Raw genomic sequence first — 11,283 nt, 5'->3', positions numbered from 1 at the left:
TGTTTTTCTGACTACAAAACAGGCTGGAGTGGGACAGGGCATAGATTTAATGGTTATTTAGTAAAGGCAGGAATAATTTTGTTGAATATTTGATACTATAATGCTCAGACAAATAACGTGTCAATAATGGCTCACCTGGTGGAGATTGTTAGCTGCTGGGCTAGTAAGTCACAAAATTCACCCTCGGTGAACTGATAAACAAGTAAGAGTCGGGTCTTAGGATAAACCTTGTTAATCTTTGAATACCTAAAGCTTTTCCTATCTGCTTTTAAATTGTTTTAAGTTTGTTAAAATCTGTTAAAATACAGCTTTTTTAAGTTATGCAAAAGCTTTCTTTAATGTTTTGGGTTTCTTTCAGATAGCATCTGACTTCCTTATTGTGGCTTCTGCTTTGAAATGTTTGTGAATGTGAGATATTATACTGCACAGTATTTGTATCCCGAGTAAGTTTCAGGAATTTCAGATAAGGGGTTCAGTGAAGTGAAGTGGCAAAGTTTTAAAAATGTGACGACTTAAACAGTGGTGCCAAACACCGTAAATAATGGTATTTTACAACAATTGTGCTATCCTGTCAGCAAAATGTTGTCAGGATTGCTTTTGTACCCAATTTTAAGGAAAATTATACAACTTTGGAGCACCTCTTTGCTGATGAGAAGATATAAAGCATAGAATCAGAAAATTACACACTTTTTTATTGTTAGTGTGAGTATATTTGTTTTATGTTCATGCTGGGATTGGTGTGTTTTCTCCAAAGGAGAATATCTTTTCCATATTTTCCTATTACGTTTCTTTACCAGATCAGCAGATGTGGTAACTGAAGTTCACCAGATAAAAGGAAGTGCTTGATTCGCCAAACACAGAAAAACGTTAGCAGTTGAAGTGTGCAGCCAAAAATGCAAAGAATTGTAAAGAGCTAAAGGTCTGTAACAAGGATAGAGGAAGGCCTTTTTAATACCTAGTTCTGCCTTTTGGATTAGGTGAATGTTGAAATTGGAGTGGGAAGTGTGTCATCAGTCAATGTGTTAAGTAAATCTCAAGCTACTATTTTAACCAATTTAATTGGCATCCAGATCATGTAATTTATCTAAATGACTCTTTTTTTATGTGAGGATGTGATTACATATATCCTTATTGAGGTCAAAATCTCAATTTGGTTCGATCCTTGTCTTCTTCAGCGGCCTCTTAGTTTTCCATGCTGCATGCTTTATAACTCTGCTTTCCTGGAGCCAGCTGCTACCCTCTGAAAGGAAACCTGCCCACAGCTGACAGGATTGTTTTCTGCAGGCTCCGCTCCAGCCCAGTGTGGATGTACACTGTGGTGGATTTGCGTCCTGTGCAGCACAGTCTTCTGGAGGTGTCCTGTCGCTGTATGCCTTGTGTCCTCAAACCTAAGGCTTCATGTTTCCATAAAGCATGCAGTGCATACACTGTGTACCATGCTGCCCTCATCACTGAAGTCCCCCCAGCCAGGCTTGGGAACCTAGTGGAGATGTGGTTAGTCTGCTTTTAGCGGGTGGGAGCTGCCATTTCCAAAGCGGTGGTTAAACAGATGGTTGTTAACATTGGATTGTTAGAAGGTTTGTGTACCTTTGTCAGTTTGAGCTGGGATTTCGGGTTTAAAGATGGAGTCGGTCAAATTCTCTCCAATTGTCCCGGGGTACAGTAAGGCAGGAATTCTCAGAGGGACCTAAATAACCCTTGCCTACAATACAAACATTATTATCATCCCTATTTTTTTTTTTTTTTTTTTTTTTCCTGGAGAATATCCATGAATGGTGTTATGACCTCAAGATCATTGGCCTTGTAAATGGAAAGTTAGCTGCTCGGAATCGTTTTGGGAAAGAATACTTTTGATATGCAGAATGAAAGACTGGGCATAAAAAAAAATCTGTTGTAATAAAGATCGGTTAAGCTGAATTTTATATATGCAAAAAAATTTCCACGTGAAGAGTCTAACCTCCAAGCATACGTTTTATGCTCATGGTACTTGAGTACCATTTTTTTTCAGAGACCTGGGAGGTTAAATATCCACAACTTTTAACTGTTATATGTTATAACATCCATTAATTAAAGTTTGATCCATTTACACATTTTCAAATGAGAATAGCGTCCTTCAGAAGGAGCATTCTATTTTATAACTGGGAAGACTGATGGTACCCAAACAAAACTGACTGGATCTAAAAAGATAGGGCAGGTTCTTTCATATGTCTTGAAAAGTTTGCCCTGATAGGTGTTTGTAAAATGTACGTATTAAAATTTGTTACTCACTTCAAGCGTGTAAGTACAAAAGTGTAGTGGAGTCAGCTGTCTTGCTGGTGACTCTACCTTTATAGTGAGAGTAACTGTATCCTTTTTAACAGAGAGGGTTATCAAATGAGCATCTTTTAGTATACATCCAGTGCAGAGGAAAAGTGTTCTGCTCAGGAACAGCAAACCAAGTCTAGAGGCGACACCTTTCACTGAACCGGGCTATATGTTACATTTCCTGCAGTGTAACAGTTCGGAATGTCAGCTGTTGGGAAGGGACACGTCTCTCTTCCTCATGGACCTGTGTTCATTTTGGGCTGGTTTTCTGTACAGCAGGCTGTGTAATCAGACTACATCAAATGTGATACAATGGTACTGAGGAAATAAATGACCTCAAGAAGACTGAATGAAGAGTGAGTTAAGTAAGTAGAGGGTTTAATGAACCAGAAGGATGTAATTAGTTTAATGAAGGAGGAAAGAATAAGCAACACCCTGATTGCCCTTCGAATTTCTTTTCAAAGAGCATAAATACTTAGAACTAGAGTATTTTTCTCCTGAGGAGACCAGTATTGTCATGTATTACAGACTAATGGCAGATTTTTCATCTAATTATTTTGGCTGCAGGGAGAAATTCTGGCTACTGTTGGGCCATAGGAAGAAATTAAACTGCCTCTAGTCTTTCAAAAGTATTTCACATCCTTGGATTTCTGTTTTTCTATGTCTGTCTTTAAATCTCAAGAGATAATACAGTGCTTCTGGAAGAAGCTCCTCTTCCCTCCTCTGTCTTCGTTGGAGAGGGACTTCAGTAGATGGCCTTGGGACTGAGGGTTTGCGCTTGGATTTTTTGTGTGTGTGTGTGTTTTCATTCTGACTTGCCATGTGTTTGTCTCAAGACAGATAGATATCAAGATATGAAACATTGCCTTCAGAGGTTTGGCTTTTTTTTTTCCAAATAAGGAAGACTGCTTCCTACCTTTGATCTGGAGAAGTCAGCTCCTAATTGAATGACAGAAATCAGCAAATATTCGCTTCCCTCCCAGCGAAGACAGAGGAGGGAAGAGGAGCTTCTTCCAGAAGCACTGTATTATCTCTTGAGATTTAAAGACAGACATAGAAAAACAGAAATCCAAGGATGTGAAATACTTTTGAAGACTGCTTCCTACCTTTGATCTGGAGAAGTCAGCTCCTAATTGAATGACAGAAATCAGCAAATAAATGAGTTCAGTTCACTGTGCTTGTACTAAATCACTAGTCAACAAGGGTACTACAGCTACTTTGTAATTTCATTGTTGACTCTTGCTGCTACTTTTCCTAGTGGTTGTTTCTATCTTCACTATGCATCTAAGACAAGAAGTCTCTTGCAAATGCCATACTTCGTCTTTTGCTGCTCTTGTTTATTCAGGAGCATCTTTAATACACTGTATAATATACACTTTGAAACAAGCCTGAGCCACTGATGTGCATCTTCAGTATTTTTCAATTTGTGGCCAGCTTTCGGTCATCTTAGCATTGTATGTTTCTTTGTAATTCTAGAACAGCCCTGTCCTTTAGCTGGTAGAACTTGTTACAAGGTTGGAGATAACAGAGCGCAGTGCCTGCCACATGAGAATCGGATTTATCAGCCTTGTTCTGCTCAGTCTGTTTTTCTGTTAAGATCTAGTGTGCAGATAAATGTTGCAACACTGCAGAATTGAGAGTTCGGTGAAAATTTGTTGGTCAGATACTCTCTATTGAGGCTGTGCTTTTCTTTGTCTTTCCTTGCAGCCTGGAACTTAATTTAAGAAAAGTTCCTTAATTTCATTCCTGAAAATACAGGAATGAAACCTTTTTTTACTTGTAAACACATGGAAGGTTACAAAATACTAGGTGCATTTACCATTTGACAGCAAGGGATGTGAGTGTTATCTTGTCTGTGGCACTCCCTTTATCTGAGTTAACCAGAGTACAGCACTGAGTCCTGCGGCACGGCGACAGAGTGTGACTTGTGGCAGCCAGCCTGTCTCTGCTTTTCCTAACCTGTAGCTGCCTTGACCTTCTTGTACTCCTCTGCCTGGTGAGGTTCAGTCTCCAGCATCTGCCTTGCTACTTACCTGTGACTGTGAAGTAGAAACTTCTACAGTTTCTACCAGCAAAACTGGTTGAGTAACTGCACTTAAAGAGCACTTGCCGCATGGTTCGCTTACCAAGTGGCAGCTCTTCCTATCACATGAGGCCTGAGATGATGAAATAAGGGGCAGGCTAAGGAAGTTTTCAGGCCATGGGGAGCTGGCAGCAACTGCACGTGTGGTGGAGAATGAGATTATTGTTTAGAATAATCTTGGCGAATGGGAGACATTGTCTGGAACAAAGCAGAGTGTCAGTGAGCATGAAAGCAACGTACTGTCTGTAGGCTGGACAGCATGGGTACGTGATGGGGGAAGAAAGAGGATGAGGTGAAGTTCTGTGGAAAAGGACTTGGAATTTTTTGATTACAAACTAAGAGGGACACAGTATCATACTATTGGGAAGAGGTTAAAGCACTTGGATGGGAGCTTAAAAGTAGTTTGGAGTAATCAATCTGCTCTTCCCAGAGTTGATGGATCTTACAGTAATCTGCTGGTTTAGGTTCTGAACTCTAAATGAGATAGGGACTGATTGGAGGGTGTTCAGAGAACAGCAGTGGTCTAGAAAATGATTTAAGATGAAAGATTGAAAGAAATAGAATTGCTTAGTCAAAAAATAGGATACTCGGGTTCCAAAGAGTTGGATAGTCTCTTCCCTCTATTCCTCAGTCATGAGGTGGGAAAAGTGAGATTTGGTCTTTGAGAAACTTTTTCCTTGTGCTAAGGGCAGGGGAATACTAAATCAGATAGCCTGAGAAGACTGAATCTTGACAAGAAATCTTTCTGCCATAGGTAAGTATATGTGGTTCTTTGGTGGAAAGGGAAAGAATTAGACGGTGTCTTTATAGGCTTCACATTTACAGGATTGTTAGTGACTGACTTTCATCATGTCTACTGCTACCATTTGCACTGAAAAGAATTACAACAGGTAAATGAAAGCTTTGTGTATCCAAAAAAGGAAGTATGTCTTGTAATTCTAGGCAGAGGGTTAGAGAGTTGTTTTCTGAGCTTTTATCCGTGTGGGTTTTTTTTGTTTATTTTTATTTTATTTTACCACTGACAAGTGTAAATGCTATTCTTTGATGGAGCTCACTGCTGCTTATTTCCATGTATTTTTAGTAAATAAAGCAGCTGCAAGGGCTGCTAGGGAAAACTGTGGACTGCATACAGCTGCAGGGGTAAGAGAGTGAGAGTGCACTGTGTGAGGATATTTGAATGCGATCTGGTGAAGTCCATCTAGCTCAGTACTTGCTACTGTCAGATAAGAAGGGGCTGTTAGCACAAATGTAAAATAATAGTTTCTGTCCTGCTTTTGCAGTTTAGAGGCATCTTGAGATGAAAGTTCTGCTGTTCAACAGACCTGGGACTTTTTAATGAATTTTTGTAAATTTTGAACCTGTTTGTTTCTTGGTCTCAAAAATGTCTTCAGGCATTGAATTATCTCGTTTAATTATTTACTAGACAAAGAAATACTTAAGAGCAACTTTTTAAAATTTCATTTGATGTTCCTCTGTTTTTCTGGGAAGCTCTTCAGGCATCTGACATATTGTGTCACTTGGTGCTAGCGTGGTTATTTTTTTTGTACTTTGATCTGATACCTCATCATAGTTACCTGTTTTGTGAGCTAAAAAATTCTCTTTACTTTCTTTGTACAGAAGCGTCTCTATACTCTGGTCAATTTTACTTATACTTTTTTGGTGCTTTGTGTTCTTCGTGAGACAGAATAATTTGAAGGTATAGGAATGCTACAAATATATCAGCAGTGTAAGAGTGTTATATCCTCTCTGCCCTTCATTAAAAAAAAATCTGGTATTATCTGGACGGTTCCTAACATCACCACTTCAAAGCACTGAACAAGTATTTTTGAAGATGTATGTTCAGAGACTACCAGACCTTTTTCTGATAGTGGCATTAAATAACCTAAAGTTCTCTCTCCCAGTGTGTTACATTGCACTTACTGACATGTGACTTCATCTGCTGTTTTATATGCCCGTTACTCAGTGTTCTGGGGCTCTTCTGCAAGTTTTTTCATGACATGTCAGTTTTGATTGCTCATAATAATTTTGTGTAATTTACAAACTTAAGCACAGATGACATGTGAAATGACAGATACGCAGGTGACCGTTCTGAACAGCAGCCCAAGGTCTGGCACGCATTCTAAGGAGGCTTCTGACTCTGCCTGTGAATGTTTGTCTTTTAAATCTTAGCCTCCAAGGTCTTAATTTCTTTAACTTCCTGTAAGAGATACCGGCAGAAACTTTTTAGAAGTCTATAGTTCCCTACCACTTCCAACACCTTTATCCACAGGATTCTTGATTCCTTCAAAGAACCCTTCAAGTTGTGAAGCCTGACTTTCCTCCCCAAAAGCTCCCTTGTTTTTTGTCTCCCTATTGTTCCAGTCTTCGATATGGTTTTAACCACCTTGCCTGATATGGAAGTTAGACTGGTTTTGTTGTGCTTCTCCTGATTGCCTTATCAAGCTCTGAAAAAATTTGGTATATTTTCCACTCTCTATTCTTTTTTACTTAAGTCACTTTAAGCCTAAATTTTTGCAGAATTAATAGTTTAGCAATTTTATATTCCATACTTTATCACTTCAGCTGAATAATGTCTGGCTCTGGTGAATTCTTACTATTAATTTGATATTTTTAAATGCTCCCCTAATGCTTCATTTTGAGAGAATGCGTTATATATCCCCGGTCTAAAGAGGATCTGATGTGAGATTGGCTTTGACTGTCTCGGCAGTAATTTCAGAAAACAACAGATCATCTGGGTTTTCTGGTCTATCCTTATCTGCTTGTAATTCTTTCTTTTTTATCTCTGTTATCTAGAGGTTTATTGCACTGAGGTAGCAAACTGTCTCCAACTGTCAGACTCTACTATGTTTGAGCTCAGAAATAGCAATGAGAATTTTGTTTTGTAACATTTTATTGCTCTCTTACAGGTAGGTGGCTGCGTAGTTCACAAGTAAGCATTTATTATACTGGCATGTACTAGCTGGTATTCACCTATCAGTTAGAGCAGTACTGGACTCGTATTACCAGTTTTAAATTATACTAATGACCTGTATGCAGATGAAAATATGCACATAGATAAAAAGTCACTAATAACTGGAATTCTGCAGGAAAGTTGCATTTGCATTTTATTTTTATATTGGCAAGCAAAATTCTCCATTCTAACATATGTGATAGAGTAGTTCTTTAAAAAAAAAAGGAGTACTTTTTGTCTGTGTGCAGAGAGCAGAAGTGACGGCCACTTAAGTGGCTCTAATCTGTTGTTTCATTTAATAAATAGAATTTTCAGAAGGGATTCGTTTTACCATGTGCAGTTCTTTGACATCTGCTTGAAATCTGAATGTGCCCAGGTGCTGGTGGTAGCATATGTTTTACTTTCATGAATCCTGTTTGAACCAGGAAAGGAGTTAAAAATAGTGTTCCTGTCCAGTGCTGTTCTGGTGTTTTCAACTGGTTTGTATTTGTGATGGGAGAACTGAAGCCAAATTTACTATGATGTTTTGCTCTTGCTTTTAATTTTTTGCTGGTGAAAACTTACTCTTGGGCTTTGCAACTTTGCAACGAGTATTTTTGTATCTATTACTAAAAATGTGTTGAATTTTGTAATGCTTTTAGCCTGCTGCTTTTTTTTTTCTTCCTTTTGTGTCTGCTTGCATAGCTGCTGTTTCTTTGCAGCGACTGAATGTAAGCATCCCTTAAAATCTTTTCTATTTTTGGTCATGGAGAATGGAGGTTTTGTATTTATATTAGGCAGCACTTTGTTTCTAGAATGTCACTAAGTAACCGTAAAGGAATACTAAATGTCTGCTTGAATATGAACCAAACCCATCCATTCGTAAGATTTTTATAAATGTGTCCATGATTAGTGCTGCGTTTTAAATAACGGAGATCTGCGAAATAGTTCTCTTTTCTTTACCATTGCAGTGTGTCTGTCTGTCAGTTTTGCTTAATGTGTCTCTTACAAGGGAATTGCTGAACCAATATTCAGTGTCTCATCTAAAGGTTTAGCTTTAGATGAGACACTCTGGTATGCGGTTCTGCATGAACACTCAGCATCGGTCCAGATGTAGCTTTTATAGTATACCTTGCACTTGTAAGCTATATGCGGAGCCTATTTCTTATTATTTTTTATATTTAACATACTTTTAAAAAAGTATAAAACCTCAAAGGTCTGGATGTCTGTTGCAATTTGCTTCACCTACATTACAGTCCAGAGTTACAGCTTGACTTTTTTTTTTTTTTTTTTTACTGCTGCAGCCGTTTTAACTTTCTGACCTCTTGCACTCCTAGGTATTGTAGTAATTAGAGCCATATAAGAAATTTCTGTGTCTTGATCGGTCCCTTTCTCATGTTGCCACTTGTTCTCTCACAGTCTAGTGAAAACACTGCTACTAAGTTTGCTTTTCGTACAATGAATTTCGGTCTTCCATGCTTTTGTTTTCCTTGTTAATGGGCTTCCTTTTTTGTTTTATCAAGGGCAAAGTTCATAAATAAATGAAATTACCTAATTTTCTGGCTACAATACCCTGTGTCACAAGAAATTCCAACAATTTAAAACCCAGTAATCTTCAGTTACATGTATAGGGACAAAATTACTTCTTCCTTCAAAATTTTGTGTGTGAAGTGATAGCATACTGCTACTTGCAGTCATTTCAGAAGTCCGCTTTTTGGTTTTCTAGTACTCCATCTCTTTTTAAAAAACAGAAAAATCTGTCTTCTGGTAATAATCTGAAAATACAAAGCAATTTACCCAAGTTTAAGTTTTGCAATGTATTTTGAGATGCTGAAATAATAATAAAAATGTTTGATCTGTTTTTCTTTTACAGAGTACCCAGAAAATAAAAGTCTTATTTCAGAAAGTGAAAATCAGAAGTAGCTGCTGACATAAAGACAAGTGGACTGAGGATCATTTCTTGAGGAAAATTTTTTAAGGTATGTGAGCTATGTTTTGCAGAAAAGCCTGTCTGAAAATAAGCTGCTTATTTTGCCTTGGGGGGACTAATATTTCAGAACAGTTTTGAAATGATCAGACTAGCTTTAGAGTTTATATCTTTGGGTGCTTATTGATGGCAATAGCTCTATGGAAGCATTAGTTCAGCTAGTTCATATTGCATGAACTAGCTGAACTAATGAGCATATCAAATGCATATACGGATAATGTTCTGAATACGTGGTTGGTGTAAACAAATGGTAGGTAAAACATGTTTTATTTTTCATGGTCTTGTACCTTCCAGAAATAGATCCTACACCAACAGAAATGTCAATTTTTTAACAGTCCAATTTTTGTTTAAAGTGTGGATGGAGGCTACAAATGATTTATTTTATTATTTTAATGGTATACGACTACTGTAAGCCGCACATTCAGAAATAGAGAAGGACTGTCTAATAAATTGATCATCTGTTACAAAATTCCTTTTAAATCAGTACAGAAGCCTTGAATTTGAGGATTTGTCTCATGAGTCCAAGTTCTCTTCCTTTCCTGATTTTGCAGTATTCTTACTGTTTCTGAAAAGGGTTTGCAAAATCTAAGCCATGCAGATTTAGGAGCAAGGGAAGAGAGTGGGCAGCAGATCAAGAGTGAATGTGGTGCTGTCTGCATACCATGCCCATTCTGTATTCCTCTTTATGGAGTGGGCCAGATGTGCACTGTGCTTTCCTGTTCTGAATTTAACTAGGGGCCAGGCGTGCTTCTGATTGTGGTTTATCAGTTGCCTGCCTTTTTGCTGATGAAACCACAAGTTCCAACTGATGCAGGTGGATCCATTATTATTTTAAGCTTAGCAATCATGGTGTTGGATACACTTCATGGCAATATGTAATAGAAGGCACCAGTTGGTACAAGGGTAGGCAAGCATCCTGGGAAAGCCTTGGTTATATACTTGCTCTGTTCTCTGCTCGTTTGCTTTCACTCATTGAGAGACACACAGGGTCTTTGACACAGTGCGGCTGCTCTCATGTGTCAGGGACAGATTGCAATCTTTAAATTAAATGTAGATTGGCTATGAAAACTACTTTCTTCAGAGTTATTACTGGAATCCAGGAAGACTACTAGTGCTGGAATGTTGGCTTTATTTGCTGAGGGGAGTGTTAAAAGTATCGCAGGATTATGCGACTGTCATTGAAATTTCTCACTGTCGTGCTGACAAAATTTAACATGGCTTGATTTGAAATCTGACTGCACTGATGTGGTGGTGGTGGTTGAGGCAAGTCATAAGCGGTCTTCAGTAGCTGTGCTTAAATTTAGAACTAGTCAAGGTCTGGTTGCTCATTTGCAGTATGTTATTAAAGGTACATTGAGTGTTTACTTCCTGTCAGTGATTAGTTTGTTATTTTGAGAGTGACTGTAAAAAGAAAATTAAGTCTTACTTTCTTGGAACTGGTTCTGAGGGGTATTATAACTGTTAAAGCTTACCAAATATTGATTGGCTAATTTGCATATCCAGTAATTTTTTTAGTAACATATATATGTGTCTCTCACATTTTGAAATGAAGAAATAAACTATCTGAAACTCATCTGTCCTATTTGATGCCACTGGGATCTTACTACTTTTATGAAACATGCTAGAATTCAGTTTGAGATTTCAGTGGCTTGTCAAATTATGGAAGCATTATTCATGTGTGGAAAAAGAGATAAACCTCATGGGTATTTTCCATAAGTAGGAAAGAGCTCTTCACAGTAAGAGTAAGCAATTCCTAAAGGTTTCTTTCTGTATGAATTTATCTTATCATGTGTTTGTTGTCATCAGTTCTCCATCTAGCTACTTGAAAACAGGATGCCATTTCTGTTTTGCTCCTTTAAGATAAAATATTCTCCTACTTTTTTTGAGCAAGATTACCCCTCCTCTCCCCAAGTATCTTTCACACTATATTTTCATCTTTTCAACATTAGACTTCAAAGTATGTTTGTGTCTCAGACTCCC

The 11,283-nt window shown here is 37.9% G+C and overlaps 1 protein-coding gene across 7 annotated transcripts in view; it reads left to right on the top strand.

The window, feature by feature from the left end:
• FER (FER tyrosine kinase) overlaps positions 1-11,283 on the top strand; it is a 183,342-nt gene that overhangs the window by 4,623 nt on the left and 167,436 nt on the right. For 5 of the 7 annotated variants that reach the window (XM_086630054.1, XM_086630055.1, XM_086630060.1 and 2 more), the window contains 2 exons: positions 798-977; positions 9,190-9,295. The gene's annotated coding sequence lies outside the window, so the exon portion shown is untranslated. Of the gene's footprint in view, positions 1-684; positions 703-797; positions 978-9,189; positions 9,296-11,283 lie in introns of those variants that run through there. The other 2 variants (XM_086630056.1, XM_086630057.1) reach the window with 2 other exon arrangements.

Source organism: Tauraco erythrolophus, chromosome Z, assembly GCF_009769465.1.
Source record: "Tauraco erythrolophus isolate bTauEry1 chromosome Z, bTauEry1.pri, whole genome shotgun sequence".
NCBI lineage: Eukaryota > Metazoa > Chordata > Aves > Musophagiformes > Musophagidae > Tauraco > Tauraco erythrolophus.
This window is presented reverse-complemented; position numbering and strand designations above follow the sequence as displayed.